Source organism: Hippoglossus stenolepis, chromosome 10 (genome assembly GCF_022539355.2).
Source record: "Hippoglossus stenolepis isolate QCI-W04-F060 chromosome 10, HSTE1.2, whole genome shotgun sequence".
Classification (NCBI taxonomy): domain Eukaryota; kingdom Metazoa; phylum Chordata; class Actinopteri; order Pleuronectiformes; family Pleuronectidae; genus Hippoglossus; species Hippoglossus stenolepis.
Genome location: NC_061492.1, coordinates 6,547,394 through 6,567,739, shown reverse-complemented (window position 1 = coordinate 6,567,739; position 20,346 = coordinate 6,547,394). Strand labels below are relative to the sequence as shown.

The window sequence follows — 20,346 nt, the reverse complement described above, 5'->3', positions numbered from 1 at the left end:
GGCGGAGTCTCCCAGTACGCGTCGCGCCGCGCCAGCAGACAGGCAGGACCCGACCCTGGGAATAAAAAAACGCGCAGCTCCGTCTGTTTGAAGATTATTTTATTGCAGCGAGGTGAGTCCTTCTAACACTTTGTAACCCCCAGAACACTAACCGTCCCGCGGAGGAACCGAGAGGGGGGGCGGCAGGGAGAGAGACAGACAGAGAAAGGGAGGACGAGAAAATGGTGAAAAAGTTTTTAAAGAAGTGCGTGCGTGTTTGTGTGTGAGAGAGAGAGAGTTCGGAGGAGCTGACGCCGGCAGTCTGGGCCACTTGGCGAGCGCAAAGAGGGGTGGTGGGGGGGGGGACGGGAAAACTTGCCGCTGCGCGAAGGGAAGAAGCGAAACTTTTTCCTTGTTTAGTGGCAAAAAAAAACAAAAACCCGAGTTTATTTTTGCTGTGAGGAGGAAAACGTGTCATGTTAGTCGGGTCCAGATCCTCCGCGCAGCCGCCGAGAGAGACCCCGCGGCGGCCTGCGCGTCTCGGAGCCGCGCGCCGCCTTTGTGGTCCCGATTCCTCCGCTTTCACCCAAGAATGTGTTTTTGTCTCCCGACGGCTTCGGATGGAGCGAGTGCGCAACAGGAGGAAAGAAAAAGCAAAGCAAAACCCTTTCTCTCCCTCTTTCTTTCTCTCCCTCTTTCTCTCTTCTCCTTCTTTCTCTTTCTTTGGCTTTTCTGCAACAAAGACGCACCAGTTGTTGCGAACCTTTTCTCGAAATAGTCGCTTGTGTTTGTGGCTGCGCTAAAACATCAGGAAATGGCCACTTTTGTAACTGCGAGGAAAAAAAAAAAATTAAAGTTGGAAGGGGAAGATGCTGAGGCAGTCAGATTTGACAGAGGAAGGGGGAGGGTTGCGAAATCATTGAATTGATACTATAGATAGGGGAAGGGGGGTGTTATATGGCACCGTTGGATAACTGTGCGTAAAAGCTTATAGCGACTTTCCATGGAGTGTGTGTGTGTGTGTGTGTGTGTGTGTGTGTGTGCGCGCGGCTGCAGGAAAAGGGCTTTGGAGAAGAAGAAGAAAAAATAATCTCAACTCCAGCATATCCTAGCATTCCTTCCAGGCAGCCTCTCTCTCCCTCTCTCTCCCTCTCCCCCTCTCTCCCTCTCTCTCTCCCTCTCTCTCCCTCTCCCTCCCTCTCTCTCCCTCTCTCTATCAGAAACGACTACGTGTCTGTTTGTGCAGGGAAGACAAATCTCTCCCTGCATCGCTGATGCAGACGTGGAAATCAAACATTGGGTCTCCTGCTTTACGAAACGATCGATTACCTGCCCTCCACGTATCCACTCACACACGCACACTTGCACACGCACACACTAGAGAAAAAGAAATCACTTCATTTAACTCGAGGAGATGTGGCAGAGAGAGAGAGGTTGGAAATTTCAAGATGCAAAAAAGATGAGTCTTATTTTGGAAAAAAAAGAAAGAAGTTAATGACAGGACTGAGTGGTTAATTATCATGCTGTCATGATTAGTGGTGGAGGTGGTGGTGATGGTAGAGAGGGGGGTATAATTGGGGTTATGATTTTTGAGAATTGTATACAGCCCCTTCTCCTCCTCCTCCTCCTCCTCTTCGTCCTCCTCCTCCTCCTTCTTCTTCATGCTCTGTGGGCTCTGGATCCAGTGGGCACGTTGGAGAATATAGGCGAGGGGAAAAAATAACCTAACACTTCTCTGACACACACAGACACACACACACAGTCTTATTTTTTCGAGGAAGAGAGAAAAAGAGAGAGAAGGAGAAATCTGATCCCAAATAGATGACGTCAGATGACATTCCTTTGGTGGAAGGCTGATGTGGCCATGCAATTTCTTTTTTCTTTGAAAAACCGATATTGGACTCTTTCTTTTTAATAGTTTTTAAGGGATGAGGGGATGGGGAGTAGATGAAGGGATTGGCCACCAGCTGAAAAGGTGTGTTTACGATTATGGTTGTAAAGGAATTCTCCCTGTGGTGCATGAATGGGCAATTTATTTTGCTGCCACAAGTCAGGGCCATTAAAACGTCTTGACATGGAAGTTTTTCGGCTGCAGCACAGCAGGCCGAGGTGTGTGTACACTGGGAGGCAGGTAAAGCTTTGATTACGCTCCGGTGACGTGCATTTTTTTGGAAAATTCTGAGGAAAGGAACACGTCAACTGATTTCTTCACACTTCTCTGAGTGTAACCCTGACTCAGATTTTTCTGAAGTTACGCAACCGGTAGGGTTTGGGAATTTGGGAAGACACTGCTCCACAGCCCCAGGTCGTGTCTTATTGTTCCTCTGGGTTTCAGGGATGCTAATCAAGGCTCGCGGCTCACAAGCAAGTGTGAAAGAAATGCTGCCGAATGAGCAGCTCAAAGTAACCGACAGTCAGAAGTTGCTTTCCCTGAAAAAGTGTGTGTTTCCACGCACACCTCCCTCTCAACACAAGCTGGACGGGGTTAATATCAGTGAGCAGTGTTCTCTGAAAGCTGAGCCGCTTTGGCTTCAGCGTTGATACACAATAAGAATGTAAACAAAGCTCACAGGCCGGAGAGGTTACGAAACCCCCCCACCCACCCCCCTCACATGTGTTGGTGCTGCGTTCAGAGAAAATTCAATGAAGGCAAAAAGTTTGGATGAACGATTAGTTTGGTGTTTTTTTCTTTTTTCTTTAAATGGCAGCTTTTACATCGCCGTGCTTTATGTGTGTGCTGCGGTGGAGCGCCTGCAGGAATGTGGTGCGGGGGGTATACAGCTGCATAGTGTAAGCAGGATTTGTGCTCAGAACTGATGCAATTGCAGGGCAAGTGATTTTCTGTTTGAGCAAATTGTGTGTGTGTGTGTGTGTGTGTGTGTGTGTGTGTGTGTGTGTGTGTGTGTGTGTGTGTGTGTGTGTGTGTGTGTGTGTGTGTGTGTGTGTGTGTGTGTGTGTGTGTGTGTGTGTGTGTGTGTGTGTGTTATTTTAGTACGCTGCAATTATGTAACGGAGGAGAAGGAGCAGTGTTTAGATGGGAGTCAGGTTGAAGGAGGGGAGCAGCCATTGTTGCCTTGGCCTTTTTCTCTCTTTCAGAAAGGGCCAGGGGGGGTTTGAATGGAGCTTTACACAAGTTAACGACCTGGGTTTTGTAACCGTCGCAGCTTGGTCACACAGGTACAACACCCCCGCTCCCGGTCAGGGCGACGGCCCGTCATCGCTCCACACTTGGCCCCGCTCCGTAACTTTCCCGCTGCTTCGTCTGATCCCACTTAATCAGTTTGTCACTTTGTTTTATTCCACTTAAGTGCTCGAGTCAAAAACATGTCACTTCTTTGGGGAGGTAAAAATAACGCCGTGAGTGACCTGCCGTGACCCAGATTTGATGGACTGGCTGCGTTTCGGGATGATTTGCCTGTGACATTGTGAGAGAGGTTATTCTGAGCCCCGGTGAGGAAGTTGCTCCCATGTTTCATGAGGACTCGTGACGGACGCCGTCTCTGCATCACCTCGGACGTCATCTCGTGTTCTCAGCTTTCCACCTGCGCCAGCTCTTGCTTTGCTGTTGGCCCAATAAAACCTGCAGGTTCGCCCGGTCGAGAAATGGGGTCAGGGAAGGGGCAGGATGATGGTCGCCGCTCTGTGTGTGTGTGTGGATGCGTGTCTGACTGGTAACCTCGAACATGTTATCCGAGGGCTACTGTTACCGAAACAGAGCTTGTGGGTCGGGAACAGAAGCTGGAGCAGCTATAGGGTTACACAGACAAGACAATGCATACCCTGGATAGTGTGTGAGAGCATGTGAAAGAGAGGCGGAGAACAGGAGGAGGGCTTCGGATAAACCTGCTCACCATTTGTTTCCTGCTGCATCGGCTTCCATGGAGTCAGGGCGCTTAACTGTGCCAGTCTGATGTCTCAATGCTGGTTACAGCTGCCAAACCTGGGCACACTAAATTATACATTTTGGAAGGTGTTGATTGATTGATAGAAAATAAATCCTCATGTCGTTAAGTGACACGATGATAGATTAGAGCTGAAATTATTATTTGAATCTAATGAGCAACTAGTTTCAGGAGCATGAACAAGTCCTCTCTTCTCATATGTTTGCGCGACAATAAACTGAATCATCAGAAGTTTTATAAACCAAAGGAGTAACTCATGAATCCAGAAAGTATCTTCAGGTCAGGGTTAGGCTGAGGACAGTGAAAGTAATTGTTGGTAAGTATATATCATGAAACTGGTGCATGAGCCCCGGAAGCTGTTGAAAATGCCGACATGACGTATGCTCAGTTTGTGCAGATTCAGTATCAGTTTATCCACCATTTATCATCTGCAATTTCTGCTACTCCTGCGAATAAGCAGCTGCAATTATGATGCATATTTACCGATGGTGAAATGGTCTGTTAGTCGCGGATCAGTTGCCCAGATTTGGAATTGTTCCACCCAGTACTTGTTGGGCCTCTGCATCGTGTCTGCAGTTCGTATAAAGTCAGTTTTTTCGGTCGGACCATCTGTTTTTCTCTGAATGCAACAGGTGTGTTTCCCAGAAAGTTCGGCGTCTTCGCTGTTACTGTAAAAAAAAAACAACAAAAAAAGTGCAGTTCAGCCGAGTGAGTAAGAAAGAGGTCCTCTCATTGGAGGGTTGGATGTGAGGAGGTGGCGCCGCTCCGCTGTGAGGTCAAGGGCTCGACACCTGGAGCGCAGGAGGAGAATGTCTGCTCGTCCTCTCGTCCCTCTGTCGGCCTCATGATGCTCAGTGAGGACGCGGTGGTTTTTCCCTGTGGTGCAGGAGGCTGGTACATGTTTACATTCAGAACAGTTACTGCTGCTGCTGCTGCTGTGACATGTGATGGAGAGCAGAGGAGCTCTTCCATCCTCTTAACTTACATCATCCAACGTTTTATGTACCTTTAAAAACAGATGGACGGCCACTTTTTCCATCCTTGTCAGTCATTATTGCTGCTATTATTATTTAGCTTTATTATTTAACCCTTATTTTCTCAACTAATTAGGAATTATTGATTATTTCTTTTGTTAAATAGTCATGATAGGAGAAAGTGCTTGAATTACCTATAATTTTTTGTATTAAACGTTTATTATAAAGTTTATGGTTGTAGAATATGAAGCCTCAATTACATTTATTTTTTACGAGGGTTTGCAAATGACATCTTAGGAATCACTGACAGTTGCCGATATATTTTTATCACAGTTAATTATAGGGGTGAAGGAGATGTCCTGCATTTCCAGGTTTATCAGGATTTACTTTATGACTCACTGCCTATGAGAGGAAGTGCGTTTATTCACAAAGTCGTCCCCTCCCTCAAAACAGAAAAACATCTTTATGACCTATCTCATGACAGCAGCTGTTTATCTGCTCCATACTTTCACTTTCCATTTCCCAGCTTTTCCCTCCACACTCTCTCTCTCTCTGTCTCTCTTTCTTGATCTCGCTTTCTCTCCCATATGAACGGTGGCTTTTTGTTGAAGTATCCCAGCATCTCATGTTTGCTCGGCACGGAGCTGTAATGTTTACCCTCCTCCTCTCATTCTCTCCGTCTCCCTTCCTCTCTCCTTCCCGGCCTCTCTCGTTCTCCAGAGACTCCATCTCCCCCCGGGTTTTTTTTTTTGTCTCCCTTGATAATTTCCTGCATTGTTGACAGTTGATTTAGAAGAAGATAAAAGAAGCCTTTCAACTTCTCTGCCACCCCACCTCCCTCCTCCTGTCTCCTTTTCCCCCTCATTGCACACTCCCCTCCTCCTCCTCTCCTCCTCTCCTCTCCTCTCGACTGTCATTTCTGGAATTAAATGTAAAACTCCTAAAAGAACAGATTTCCTAAACATTTCCAAAACAAAAAAGTAACCTTGATGGCATAATTCAATATCAACGGTTTCATAACAAATAACTCAGCTCGCCCTTGACTTTTCTGCTTGCTCATTGCAAAAAGCAATAATTTGTGGTTGGGCTGCAACAGATGAAAAATGACAAGTATTTCCAAAATTTTAAGAAAAATGTGAGAAGAATGTCCTGCATCAGACCAAGGACTTTACATGTCTGGTTTGTTTGACTGACTGTGCAATACAAGGTCTTATATTATTATTGAAAGTATTGATTGCCATGATATGGCATTTGCATAGAATCTTATATGTTCCATGTAGAAGCTTCATCACATCACAGTCGGCTTTGAGAAATAGTTTTTGGCTTTTGCTTCTTTTTTCTTAATGTATTGAATATTTTATTATGGCACTGTAATAATGTTGAGTTTCTGTTGTTGTTGAATTGAGCTCATACAGTGATTATTAAAGATGTTTCTCTGTGGTAATGATGCTCATCCGTTCCTGGACCCAGTGGCTGCTCTTCCTCTCTCCTCTCCATCACCTTCTCTTTCATCTCGCCCCACATCCCTTCTTCCCTTCCTTCAGCTGAACTATCAAGTGAACTTTTAACATAACATCTTGTAGTTGTCTGGTTCGGTGGATGGAGCCCCTTGTCCAGTTTGTTCACGTTATCAACGAACAACTATGCTGAGTCAAGATTTTTGCAGTAACAACGAGATTAAATCATCGAGACATGATGCTGGTGCTCAGATAAAAAAGCTGAGATCTTGGTGTAGAGTTATTTTTTAGGTGGTTAATGAACGTCATCACTTTTATTCTATGACTAAACCTCAGAAGAATATGGGTCAGGATGCCAGTGACCTCAATGGAGTTCAAAATCCAGTTATAGAGATCCCATACCATATAATCAAATATGAATATAAATCAAAAGAGATAATTTTAGGTCAGATCAAAAAATCCTTCATACTTGACTGTGACAATTGTATTCTATGTTTTAACTTTAAATACAACAAGCAAAAAAAAAATTGATGGTTACTCAGTACTTGGCACATGGTTGGTTGTCACAATAACAGTGGGGGGGGGGTGGTATCAGATGGCATTTTAAAATGTCTTTCTGTACTGTCAGTGATGTTAGTCAGTAAGTGAAGTGTTGCACTTGATGCCATTTAAGGTCAAGCAGAGATCATCCCTGTGCCGCTTCCCTGCAGCTTTGAGTCATTGCTTTGATTCATTGCTCATCACTTGGTGTCATTTAAAGGTCGTGACAGCGGCTGTACCGCGGCCGCAGCAGAGAGGCAGACCGACGTATGTGGACAAGAGCAGATTATGGAAGGAAAAAAGTACTAATATCTATATAAAATGATTTGGAATGTAGAAATTGTGTTGTCAAAGTTGTCATCAGGAGCTGGTAAAGTCTTGTGGACGCACGCCTGCAGGAAAGCTGGATGTGTAGCGTTCAGTCGCCCTGCCCCGCTCGTTCCCTTACACAAGAAGGTGTGTGTGTGTGTGTGTGTGTGTGTGTGTGTGTGTGTGTGTGTGTGTGTGTGTGTGTGTGTGTGTGTGTGTGTGTGTGTGTGTGTGTGTGTGTGTGTGTGTGTGTGTGTGTGTGTGTGTGTGGGGTCAGCTGGCCAAAGGGATCAAGCGTGCACCTGTACACACAAACACACCACCCTCTTAACACACACGCACCAAACATACACTCAAGCAGAGTTGACTTTACGTGCCTGCATTAGCATGCCAGGCGTGTTGGTGTTGCTTGTTGGCGGGCCCATGGAAAGTTCCGCCACTCGTTAATGGCGGTTGTTATGCCTGACTGTGAGCGTTTTGACCGTGTATCTCAAGTGTCCGCTGTTTGTGTGTGTGTGTTGGACTGGAGGAACTGAATCTATAACTGCTACTATTTCAGATGGTTATACCCCTTAGAATTGGAACAGATTCGTAGAAGACATTTTCAAGCATGAACGTCCCCGACCTGCAGGTTCTTCTGAAGTCTGTGTTTTTTAATGCAAAGCCACATGTTTTATTGCTTTTCCCTTGTTAGAACACCCCCACCCCCTCTCCAGGGCATGCAGACACACTCTGACCCCTCCTCACACCCGGCCCTGTCGTCCACCCACCCCGGCTCCACATACCTGTCCCCTCTACCTCTTGTCCCTTTGTCACTCACAGCACATTTCCACGAAGTTAATACGGTTGAAAATGCTGGTCGCAGTTTTCTGAAGTTTTCAAAGCGTTTCCCCAACCAAGTTAAATTTCAAAATCTAGAGGTGAATTGCTAAATCTCGTGTTGCATAAGAAATGGGGCAAACACAGCGACTGAAACAAACTGTTAATGTTGTTGTATAAAAGTTTATATAATAGCAATTTTGATCGCAGCTCATAAATGTGACCTCCTGATCAAATCAAGCCGGAATTCCTGTTTCGCTTTTTCAAATTTCGATTTCATGCTTGGAAAATCAGCTGACTGCATGAAAGTGATCGCAGGTTAACCTCAGTACCTGTGTTATGTAATTACAACATTGTCTTTGCAGGCATTGTTGTATTGGAAAAGTTTTATTTACTTAGTTAGTATTTTTTATTTATCTAATATTTAGGTTTTTCACATTATCCAGCTCGATGCTGACATTACCTAAGTTCCCCCATTTTCCTTCACTTCTTCCCTTCTTGCCCTCAAGCTGGACCCCCCCCCACAAATCACTAAAACATCCCAAACACAGACACACACAGAGACATGCAGACAGGCAGGCAGAAACACACAAAACCACACTCGCACACCCACATCCCTAGTGTGTGAAATCCTGAGGCTGATTGAGGAAGAGGAATGTGACCTTGTGACCCCAGGCTGTGGGGAGGGGTGTTATAAATATGTGCGTGTGTGTGTGTGTGTGTGTGTGATGTTGGGGAGCAAGTGATTGTATGTACACTTTCCATTGGCTTGCTATTCCCAGAAGTGTCCTCTCTTGTTTTTCACACCAATTCAGTTTTGGTGTAATGGATTAAACTTGGCCGCCTGCACATTCATAACAAAAACAAATGTGAATCAGTCATAGCATTACACATGTAAAGAGCCATTCATTCACTATTTGCTTGCTCTGTTGTGCATTTAAAGATTGTGTGTGTGTGTGTGTGTGTGTGTGTGTGTGTGTGTGTGTGTGTGTGTGTGTGTGTGTGTGTGTGTGTGTGTGTGTGTGTGTGTGTGTGTGTGTGTGTGTGTGTGTGTGTGTGTGTGTGTGTGTGTGTGTGTGTGTGTGTGTGTGTGTGTGTGTGTGTGTGTGCGTGCACATATCTCAGACTCAGTTGCTGTCTTGTCTGTGAGAGAGGAGACAGGTTTCTCATGTAGGTGTGACTAAATAGTCTTTCTTTCTCAGCATGCACACACACACACACACGCACACACACCACCCACCGAGCAAGGTTTTTCATGGCTCATAAAACTGATGATCTGAATGTCTCTTGGTGGTTCGTCCGTGTGTGTGAGAGAGAGTAAGAGAGAGAAGGGGGAGTAGAGTTTACTTATTGACTTGGCATAGCTGTCTTAATTAAGACTGGCATGCAGCCCTGACGGTGCACGGCGTTAGCGGCAGAGGCCGTGCTGTGTGCCGTGGGGCCGGACGGCAGCAGGTCCCATCGCAGTGAATGTGGACTCATTGTCTGGACTCTGTGGTGGTCCTCCTTCACTCCTCTTCACGCCAACGCTCGTTATTTAGAGCCCGATTGTGACGATTGTAGGTTGTTGCATTGAAATCCATGGTAATGCAGAGGGCCCAGGGATGGAGAGACGGTACAGCAAACTTCACAGCAGAGATAAAACTGAGATAAAGTTGGTGTCTTGGACGTATCTGAGTGCTACAGCGCTGTGGAGTCTCTCTGCTGTGTGGCTGTTGACAGTCTCCTCAGCAGGCAACCTGGTGTAACACCGGTGGTTAACCGATTTGCGACTTCCTCACGCTGTAGCTGTGAGAACTGGAGCGGCTAAAAGAAACAAGTCACACTCTCTGCACCTCCGGCTCCAAACACACAATATAAACAGGGATTTGTGAAACACACGTCTTTTTGATTTTTTTTTTTTTAGTATAGATTCACTTAATGTATAAAAGAACAGAAAACAGTGGGAAAGGCCCACTGTCATGGAGCACATCAGTACATCATCAGATCTCATGTTTTGTTTGATCAACAGTCCAAACTATTATATATACATGTGTGTGGTGTATATATATATATATATATATATATATATATATATATATATATATATATATATATATATATATATATAAAAATATTAAATTTACAAATTTTCTTTTCTCACATCTGATAACCTGAAAAGATAAGAAACACATTTATATTTTTCTAATACATGTAAGTTGATCTAATGTAACAGTGGGGCCAAATGTAACTTTATATATTTCTAACTTTCTCTATCTTTCTGAACACACACACACACACACACACACACACACACAGCAGTATTATATTGTGTCGAGAGTCTGATTCCTGTGCATTCAGTGGTGGTAACTTTTGGTTTTGGGCTCAGACTCCAGGGACCCATTAGCTGAGATGTTTATAGCGGATTTTACAGTTAAAGCCCCACAAAAGTTATATTTTTTTCACTCGGTGTAACTCTGAGCCAAATCATACTCTAAACCTGAATGTGCACATGAAACCGTTCGTCCCGAGGACCTATACAGCGAGGAATCTGCAGCTGTGCTGTTTTGGTTTTGGAGTCAGGGCTCTTCTGTACGTTTTCTGGCTGCAGTGTGAGACTGAAAATATTCCCCCGCTGCCTGCCAGGGTATACAATGTATTGTGTGTGTTTATGTATGTGTGTGTGCCTGTTTTTGTGTATTGGAATTCAAGCATGCCTGTGTGCACCCAAACGATGTGTATGTGGGTGTTTGCGAGGCCTGTGTGTCTGTGAGCCGACGTGCACACCGAGGAGGAAGTGGCTGTGTTTGTTTAAACTAAGCACGCTCAGCCATGTGGGACAATTTAGCGGGAATGAGAACCCCCACTCCCCCCCTCCGAGCATGCATTGCTCTCCTCCCCCCACCCCACCCCCAAAACCCCTCTGAATGGGCGGCTGTCTTTTGAAAGCTGAGGGGTTGTTTGGGAAGTCGGGCCAGTAGGTGGTGGTGGGGGGGGGGAGTAAGGATGAAGAGGGGGAAGAATGAGGGCAGGGGGAATGCTGAGACAGGTTAAAGCTGGAAGTGGGGCAGAGGAGGGGGAGAGGAGAAGATAGAGCGGAGGAAGGTAGAGAGAGAGAGAGAGAGAGAGAGAGAGAGTGCTGGTGCGTAGTAGAAATCAAAGTGCAACTAGTGCATTGGAAGTTGTTTTTATGTTTTCAGTTTTTCCGGATGTAGGCATGTACCCTTCTGTCCGTCCTAATCCCTTGAACACGATATCTCAAGAATGACTTGAGGGAATTGCCTTAAATTTGGTGCAAACATCCACTTGGACTCAAGGATGACCTGAATAGGTGCTCAAAGGTCGAAGGTCACGGTGGCCTCACAAAGTATGTTTATGTTTTTCTTGAACGTGATATCTTAAGATCAGCTTGAGAGACTGTCTTCAAATTTGGTAGAAACTTTCCCTTGGACTCAAAGAAGAAGTGATCAGATTTTGGTGCCTGTAGGTCAAAGGTCAAATTCACAGTGACCTAATGTTACTGTTATATACTTATATGAATCTGGAAAAAAAGTATGTAGAAATATGCACACAAAAAAATGCACTGGTAGGCATACAAGCGCAGTGCAGTAATTTTATTGTGAAAGGCATGCAACCACTGAAGTCATACACAACACACACTGCCTTATCTGAGCCGCCACTTGAAAAGAATCCAGCTCTGCGGGGAAAAAGCATCGTCTTTACGCTAAAGGGCTGCATTACATGGAACCAACTGCATTACACAGCAATAAGGAACGGACCAGCTCGGGCAGGAGGTTGTGGTGGATGAGGACATACAGAGGAGACATGAATAAAGATGTGGAGCTGATGCAGAGCTGGCGCTGTGTACTGCCATGCTAGAATAATTTTGTCATGTCTGGGATGTAAATGAAAGTCTGATGCATGTTTTAAGGCCCGTGAGGGCTGCATCCTTTTTATGTGGATGCATGAATTAGAAAAGACAGACAAAGAAGGAAGGTTTGAACCTGAGTTGAGTTCACTCTGTCTTCACATCTCCATGGTGACAAGGAGAGATATTACAATAGCATGTAAAGAAATCAAACAAATGACTTGCTTTTCCTTTATATATTTCTGTTTTTAAAATTTGTCTTGTTGGCATGTTTCTCTGCTGTTGTGTCTGTCTTTGACACGGAAATTGAACACTTCATTTGACTATCACAACCTTTTAACTTGCGCAACCCATAGCAGGTATTTGCATCTTTGTCATTTGGTTAATAGGTTAAAGATCAGTGGTGCTGTGTCCGTAAAACTTTGCCCCAAGGCTAAAGATATAAAGACAATCCCTGCATAAATGTTAATGAGATACTAGAATCTGTTTTTTGATCTGTATCTCCGTTAATGTGTTGAACATGGCTCATAAAGGCACTTAGTGTTTCAAACCGTGTTGGATCTTGCAGGGCCAAAGCTTACGTAGAGTCAAGTTAGCACATTCTCTTGACTTTCTCAGAATTTATAATTTGCGTTCACACCCGAACGTCCTCCGGAGAGAACACGGAGCATCTGCGGAGTTCAGTGCACGTCTGAAAGCTTCTTCAGCGAGCACTCTAGTTGACTTGTGTGTCCACAGCCCACCATGCTACCTCCCCACCAGTCAGCCCAAGTCAGCTTTTAGTCTGGCGGCTTGTGGGATCAGCCTCCCGGTGTGTGGCCAGACTGAGCCTGGGAGATCCGAGGTGTTAGGGAGGGGTTTTGCTGTGAGCTGTCCTCAGGCCTGCTGCTCCTCTCTGGGCCGCAGAGTGCTCAGCCCTCAGCCTCTCTGGATCTGATAGAGAAACGGCTCAACTGTGTTTGGGGGAGGAAGTGAGTGAGCGAGGGAGGGATGAGAGAGGGAAGGAGCGACAAGGAGGGGGGGGAGACAAAAGGAGAAGGAAAAAATCTGGAAGCGCTGCCATGAAGGAGAGTGAGTCATGTTCATGTGCTTGTGGGAGAATAGCCACTTCCTCTGTGTTGAACACACACAAACATCAATACAGTTGTTCGGAAGGCTTTTTGATGTTAATAGGGATAATGAAGACGGAGGTGTTGGTCGGCATTAGCCACAAAGATGGCCGCGATGTTATGGACGCTGATGAGGCTGATGGAAACAATGAAGACGATTACAAAGGGTTTAATGATGATTATCAGGGCGGGGGAGCTTTCGTGTTTGTGCCGGTCTATTAACGATTTTTCTGGGTGTGTGGTCCGTGCAACCGAACCTCCAGCATCTGTAAATCAAACGAGCGGGAGTCTGGCCGTCCTGGCTGATCTGATTGGTGGAAACATCAGTGTCTCTGGGCGAGATAAACGATATCGGAAAGTCACTTTGTCCCCCCGTGTCTGAGTGTTTGCATTAGATCTGTTTATGCTCTGACTCCCACACAAGGTCCCACATCATTTCATTTTATGATTTTCTCAGTTCTTGTGTTTTTTTCCCTCCTCTCCTCTCCTCTACCGAGTTACGTCGCTGCTACGTGGCAAGCGTTGGACCGTCAGGGCCTCTACTGTGGGTTTACTGCCTGCTGGCCTCTGCCCAACCACACACACACACACACGCACGCACATATACACGCGATCACACACACAAACATGGCCAGCCCTCAGCCGTACAGCTGCAAGAGGGAGGGCTCGCTGGCAGATGCACACATCTGTTGGAGCTGTGTTAATATGAAGCTAACACAGACCTCCCATTGCAACACAGAGCGGATTGTATGTGCTGTGCCTCCATGAACGTTTCAAACTGGCTTCTCCCGACTCTTAATTTGCCGGACTCATTCAATTTACTCTCACCCTACAGTATGTCTCTCTCTCACACACACACACACACACACACACACACACACACACACACACACACACACACACACACACACACACACACACACACACACACACACACACACACACACACACACACTGCCTGCCGTCTGTGGTATGACAGGCAGGACTAATGTTTGTTCAGGAGCAATAACACAATTAGAATTCCACACATTTCTCCCTCCACACACACTCAACCTCCGGCCCCATCACCTGCCCCTCCCCATCTCCTCTTTCCTCTCCCCTCACCTCCTCCTCCTCCTCCTCCTCCCCCTCCCCTGCCCCCTCATATTTCCATCCTGCCTCCCTCGGTTAACAGATTGCTGTCAGTTCCACCTTGCACAGACAGACAACAGACGGTATTGATTTAATAAAACCGCATTGCTTTGTTTTTCACCAAACTGCAGAGCTGGGTCAGTCGTGTGTGTGTTTGTGTGTGTGTATGTGTGTACTTTATTCTTGGGACGGATCGACTTCCACTTAGGATTTGATACATGATCACCTGCATCTAAGACACACACACACACACACACACACACACACACACACACACACACACACACACTGGAAGTACGCTCCCACTGCTCCTGACCTGATAGCCATTTCCTCTTCATTTTGTTCACAAGGAAAACTGATGCCTCACCTACCCCTCCCTCACTCCTTCCTCCCTCCCTCCCTCTCTTTCCTCATCCTTTCTCACCCTCTCTCCTCCCCGGCTCCTTTTCTTTCTCCGCACTCTCTTTACCGTCTTTCTCCACCTTTCTTTCTCCGTGACCCTGTTTTGTGTTCCTCTGTGTGTTGAGGGTGTTGTCTTGATCGTGTGTGTGTGTGTGTGTGTGTGTGCACGTTATGTAACTGTAGTCTCTCCCTGGGAATGGGCCGCCGTTTCTTTGAGCTACGCTTGCACTTCCCGCCCACTTCTCCGGCAGCAGCCTATGAGCGGAGGCAACGAGTTCCCATCAGCCAGTGGGAGAGGGGAGCCGTGTTTTGACAGGGCAGTGGAATGCGAGGGAAGGCGGGGTCTTTCCAGGAAGTGGATGGCAATAGAGTCAGATCCTGGAGTCTTTGGCTTAGCTACTTATTTGGCACCCTGGAACAGACTGAAAGTCATTGCACTCTTTTAGTGTGGAAACAGGCTGATTCAGACTTTTAGAGGTTTGTGTTTTAAGTGTGTAAAACAGCATCCTGCTTCATTTGTTCCTTCTCAGTAACTGAAAGAGGAGTTAGCCGAGTAAATTCTGCCTTTTGAGTCATTCAAAGATATCTGACGTTGGACTTTGTGACAGCGAGAAAGACGACAAGTCCACTGAGCTGAAGTCTTTGGCTCATCTGTTTCTGGCCTGTGCTCCTGGAAACCAGCCCTGATGAGAGGATTGGATGGGTGGGTAGATGGATGAGAGAATGACAGGGGAGAAAGGCTTCGCCCAGGGTACTCATTTTGTGTATGTGGAGGGCGAGGGATGGATGGGGGAGAGAAGTGCTGAGCTGGTCGTTTACCAGGCTGAGTCCTGACTTGTCTGCGCTCAGGCTGCACTCAACAATGTGCAGAATGCTTGGCATTTGGAGGAAACCGGAAAAAAACGAGACAAGGGGGAAGAGAGAAAAACATGAAGGGGAAAGAATTGTTCTATGGGAGAAATGATCCAGGAAAAAGATTGAACACAGAGTTATTTTTATGCAGCTTAATCTTGAATTAATTAGATGCAGCGTGATGGTTCAAGATTTCATCAGAAAGTGGCACTAAGAGTCGGGTGTGTATTCTGCATTTCTTCGAAACAGACTGCAGATTCTTAATAGCTCCACATCTGCCATGAGTTATGTGCGAGATTCAGGCAACAACCGCAGCGTAACCTTGGAGACTCGTTTGCATTCTGTAAAAGTGGAGAAATGCTCGTTCATGCAGGGAATGCGGGACGTGGCAATGACAAAACTTCCAAAACTGCAGCATTGTTGTGATAAGCAGAGCAGCAGCCAGTGTCTGGAGGAGAAAAAAGCCGCCCCTGGCAACAAAGCACAGCCATTTAGACTCATGGACTGTTTGAGTTTAATTCTCAGTTGGGGGATGTATTTTGAATTGAGTTTTTTTTTCATCGATATGCTCATTCTATGCACATGCCCCTGGTTTGGCAGGTTTGCGTAGTGATGCAACCGATCGCCCTGCACCCACCCCAGCATGCGTCTTTCAGAAATTCAAGCAATCTCACATTGAAGATTGCCTGAAAGTTTTTAAAGACTTGCTTAAAATCAAATGTAAGTAGCAGCATCTGGCTGGTGAAAGCCTTTCGTTCACCATCAGATGTGGTTTCATGAGGTGCTGGATCTCATCTGTTTTCGGGGGGGGAAAAGGTGCCCTACAGGCCTCAGTTCAATGAGTTTGGAGAGAAGCTTGTTCATACATGGTTTGCAAGTGGAGCCTGTGTGTGTGTGTGCGCTTGTATGTGTCCGTTGCATTCCTCTCCACCCGATCCAAGTTCTTCTTCTTCGTGGATGACATGTCATTACCGCAATTACAGGGCAAGAGGACTCCGACCATACACACACACACACACACACACACACACACACACACACACACACACACACACACACACACACACACACACACACACACACACACACACACAAGACGCACATACAGACGACTGCACACTTAAAAGCATGAATCCATTTACACACACACACACACAAACCAAATGCATGCAGTCATCCTGAAGATCGCGCTGAATCTCTAAATTTTGTTTCAGACACTTCCCCTTTGTTCCTCTCTTTCAGCCTCTCAATGCACAACCTCTCTCTACCTCTCTCTCACACGCACACACACACACACACTGGCTGCATATGTGCAGGAAAGCTGGGCCGACATGGGAACACGAAGAGGTTCCATCTTTTATAAATCCCCTCTCTGTCTTTCCCGTGTGTGTGTGTGTGTGTGTGTGTGTGTGTGTGTGTGTGTGTGTGTGTGCATTCATGCTCCCCTCAAAAGTACGCACAAGTCCAGCATTCCTCTTTGCCTTCCTCTCCACCTTTTTTCTCTCACCCCCCCTCCCCCTCCTCCCTTCTCCCCCACATCCACTCCATCTCTCTCTTTCCTCTTGTGAAAAGGTACTCAATCTCTCTCTCTCTGTGTGTGTGTGTGTGTGTGTGTGTGTGTGTGTGTGTGTGTGTGTGTGTGTGTGTGTGTGTGTGTGTGTGTGTGTGTGTGTGTGTGTGTGTGTGTGTGTGTGTGTGTGTGTGTGTGTGTGTGTGTGTGTGTGTGTGTGTGTTAGAGAGAGGGGGTGAGTAGGGGAGGAGAGGGAGGGAACAGGTCTCTTGGACTGAATACCTTTTGTAAAAGGAGCTGGGGTTGAATGGGAGTGGTGTTGGTGGCAGTTTCCCACCATATTTAGAAGCTACCCCCTTTTCTCCAAACACACACCCGCACACACACCGTTGTGTGTCTGTGTGCATGTGTAGTGAATGCCGGCACAGATTCAAGTTGTCAGCTGATAAGAAGGGACTTGGATCAATCCCAGTCGTATTTGGTTTACGCTGTGTTTGTGAAAACGAGCAATGTCTGTGTGTGTGTGTGTGTGTGTGTGTGTGTGTGTGTGTGTACTGGAATGAATAGACAATCATTTAGTTCTGACTCCTGAGATCTTTACTCCGTGCTTCACACAGCCAGGATGAGGAAAAGGACACCTACACCTGCGTCTCTCTGTTATCTCTCTACTTTTATTTCTCCACATTTACATGCACATTACGTTCTGTTGCTGATAACAGTGATATGAATGATCTATTTCTGTATCTATCATTGCTCTATCTCTGCACATGATGTGTGATGAATGAGCTTCCAGCCTGTGACTGACTTATTCATTAGTGAACTCTCTCAGGTTCGTCCCTGGTTGTCACTGATATCCAGGCGGCAGATTCTCATGACTGTTCAACCACACGTCTACAAAGAACAACATTACCTTGAATTCCATTTTAAGTTCAGTCTAAGTTTCAATTCTGCTTCTCGAGTTGTTTCTCTTTATTGTTTGTTTCATTACCAGTAGAATCAACATTCAGGAAAATCTGCAGCTCTAATAGAATCTCAGAAAGTTCAAGTTAATAACACAAGTTAAATACAGGTTTACAACCTTCAGTCTTTATTTTCCATTTGTTTGTCCCTCTGTCTTTTTTTTTGTAGTTTTGCAACTTGTCAGAAAAACTCTAGAACCTCGATAAACTCAAACATTCAGTAACCAAAAATTTGCAGTGCCTATTTGAGTTTAATCTCTCCAATGCTTCCTAGGAGATGTGAATGTCGGGCAAAATGAAGCTGCTTTCAGACATGCACTGAACTCCGCAGCTCCTCGGTGTATTTTCTCCAGGGGAAGTGCACGTGTGAATGCAAAAGTCAGAGTGAGAGATCCACCACTGGATCCACCGCGAGCGATCTCCACAGCGGCATTTATACGTTACATCCTGCCTCTGTCTGCTGCGCCCGGCTGCTCCACCGCTCGCCCAAATAATGTGGAGGAATTGTTGCTGTTGTGAACAGGTCTGTAAAGTCCGTATCCAATTCTTCAGACTTCTCTGAAAACGGCTCAAGAGGAAGAAATGGCAAAAGTGCAATGGTTATGTCCAGCCCCCAATAAGACTTGTTAAAATAGTGACACTATGGAGCACAGCACTGGTTTTTAAATCCGCCTGATGGTATTTAAAAATGGCAGTGATGTAAGATTCTTGCAAAGCTTGTGTATTAGCAACCAAGCACTTTCAGTACTGCAAACTCTGTCCCTGTATTTTTCAGCCGAATCAAACAGTAATATGTTGGTTGCAAAGACTAAAACAAAATCAGAACCAACTTACAGCTCCTGAGTTCATGGTAGAGTTCCCAAAGTCCCCGAAAAGTTGGTGTTCTGCATAAAAGAGTTTTAATTAAGTCTTTCTCTCGGCTTGTGGATATCAGTGGAGTGTGTGTCTGGCTCTGGTTTCTGTGCTTAATTGTTATCCAGGGCAGGAAGCAGCAGTTCCTCTTGGTGGTCTGACCACAGTCGGTCCGAACAGGCTACAGTGAAGCGTCTCGTGGAGCCATGATGTTTGTATTTAGTGAGATTTGATTCCCTCACACGATACGTTTCTCTGTTCTGCACATCGGGGTGTTTGTGTTTATCCCTTCGATAACACAGTAACAGATCTGTGGCAGCTTATAAATCCTCTGCAATAGTGCTAATGTGAAATAACACTAAGCAAAGGGAACATAAAACATCTGCAGCTAAATGCGGCACATTTAATTCCGAATTGCATTTCAGGACGCGTAAAAGTGTTCAACATTCCTAGAAAAGCACCATCTTGTCAGTGTGTAGCTCAGACAGACACATTCCTCAGATGAAAAACATTACCAGCCCTGCTTTCAAATCAGGTTTTTATGGCTCAAACTGCTTTCAGCCAGAGTTTCTGGACTTTTAATAGATTTCTATCATCTTCCCTTCCTGCCCGCTGGCGATAGTGCTTTTGGGGACTGAAGAATTATATCTGAAGTCAATGCTTGTCTCTTTCCTAAGAAGGACTCGTCACATCTGTCATGTGTGAATCATGTATCATGCTTCCATAGAAAGACTTGAGACAAAATTAAACCCTGAGCTAAGTTTGGAATAAAGCAGTTTGCGAGCAGTGAGCTACGCAGGATAAAGGTTATTGAGAAGTATATCGGTCAGTGGCTGGTGGTGAATTGTGTTGAAGGCAAAACAAACAATAGCCTGTCATGATTTATTTCTCATATCTTAATGTGCAGAAGGACAAAAGGAGCTTGGATAATGTTCTAATCAGCCCCCTCGAGCCTAAAGGGAAACTACAGGGGAAAGGCTTCAAGGCTGTTTTCATGGCCATGGGGATTTGATATTATTATGACAAAGTAATAGTTTCTATGCTTCTGTAGACAAAGTTAACGGAACATAACATCTCATATTTGAGCTTTTGCTTTTTCTTACTACGTAGATCTAACAAAGCCACTAACTGCAGAGGAAAAACACAACTGAGGACAACCAGACCAAGCTTATGTATTGATTCAGCATTACAGTGCATGACCTGTGCCAGGACGTGACTAACTTTCACCTCCGCAGCTGCAGGAATTAAAAAGCAGCAGTCAGCTTGTGCAACAAAGTAGACAAGCGGGGGCGGCGTGCATGTGTTACAACGGTGTAAGCGTTATTACTCAATGAAACTAAGTATTTAAGCTAACTTCAAGGTCCAGTGTTCTGGATTTAAGGGGATCTGTTGACAGAAATTCCCCTTATAGCTCTTTATATCTACAGAGGGAGTGGTTCTTTTTCCACGGCCTCATCCATGTTCCACCACCATGTTTCTACAGTAGCCCAGAATGGACAAACCAAACCTCGTGCTCTAGAGGGGACCAGATTGAGTTTTACTTTTATGTTATGTTAAGGCCACCGTAGGTTATCTGGATAGGGTTGGCGGAGCGGTTTCTGTTGGTTGCAATCTGCACCCTCACCACTAGATGCTGCTCAGCTGTGCACACCTGGTCCTTTCTTTATTTTGTATTTTTTTCATCTTGTCGCCGTGTGAGTCCAC

At 45.6% G+C, this 20,346-nt stretch overlaps 1 protein-coding gene across 1 annotated transcript in view; it reads left to right on the top strand.

The window, feature by feature from the left end:
• Positions 1-20,346, top strand: part of fndc3ba (fibronectin type III domain containing 3Ba) — a 93,494-nt gene continuing 73,148 nt past the window's right edge. Inside the window, 1 exon segment of the mRNA XM_035167284.2 lies at positions 1-112. The gene's annotated coding sequence lies outside the window, so the exon portion shown is untranslated.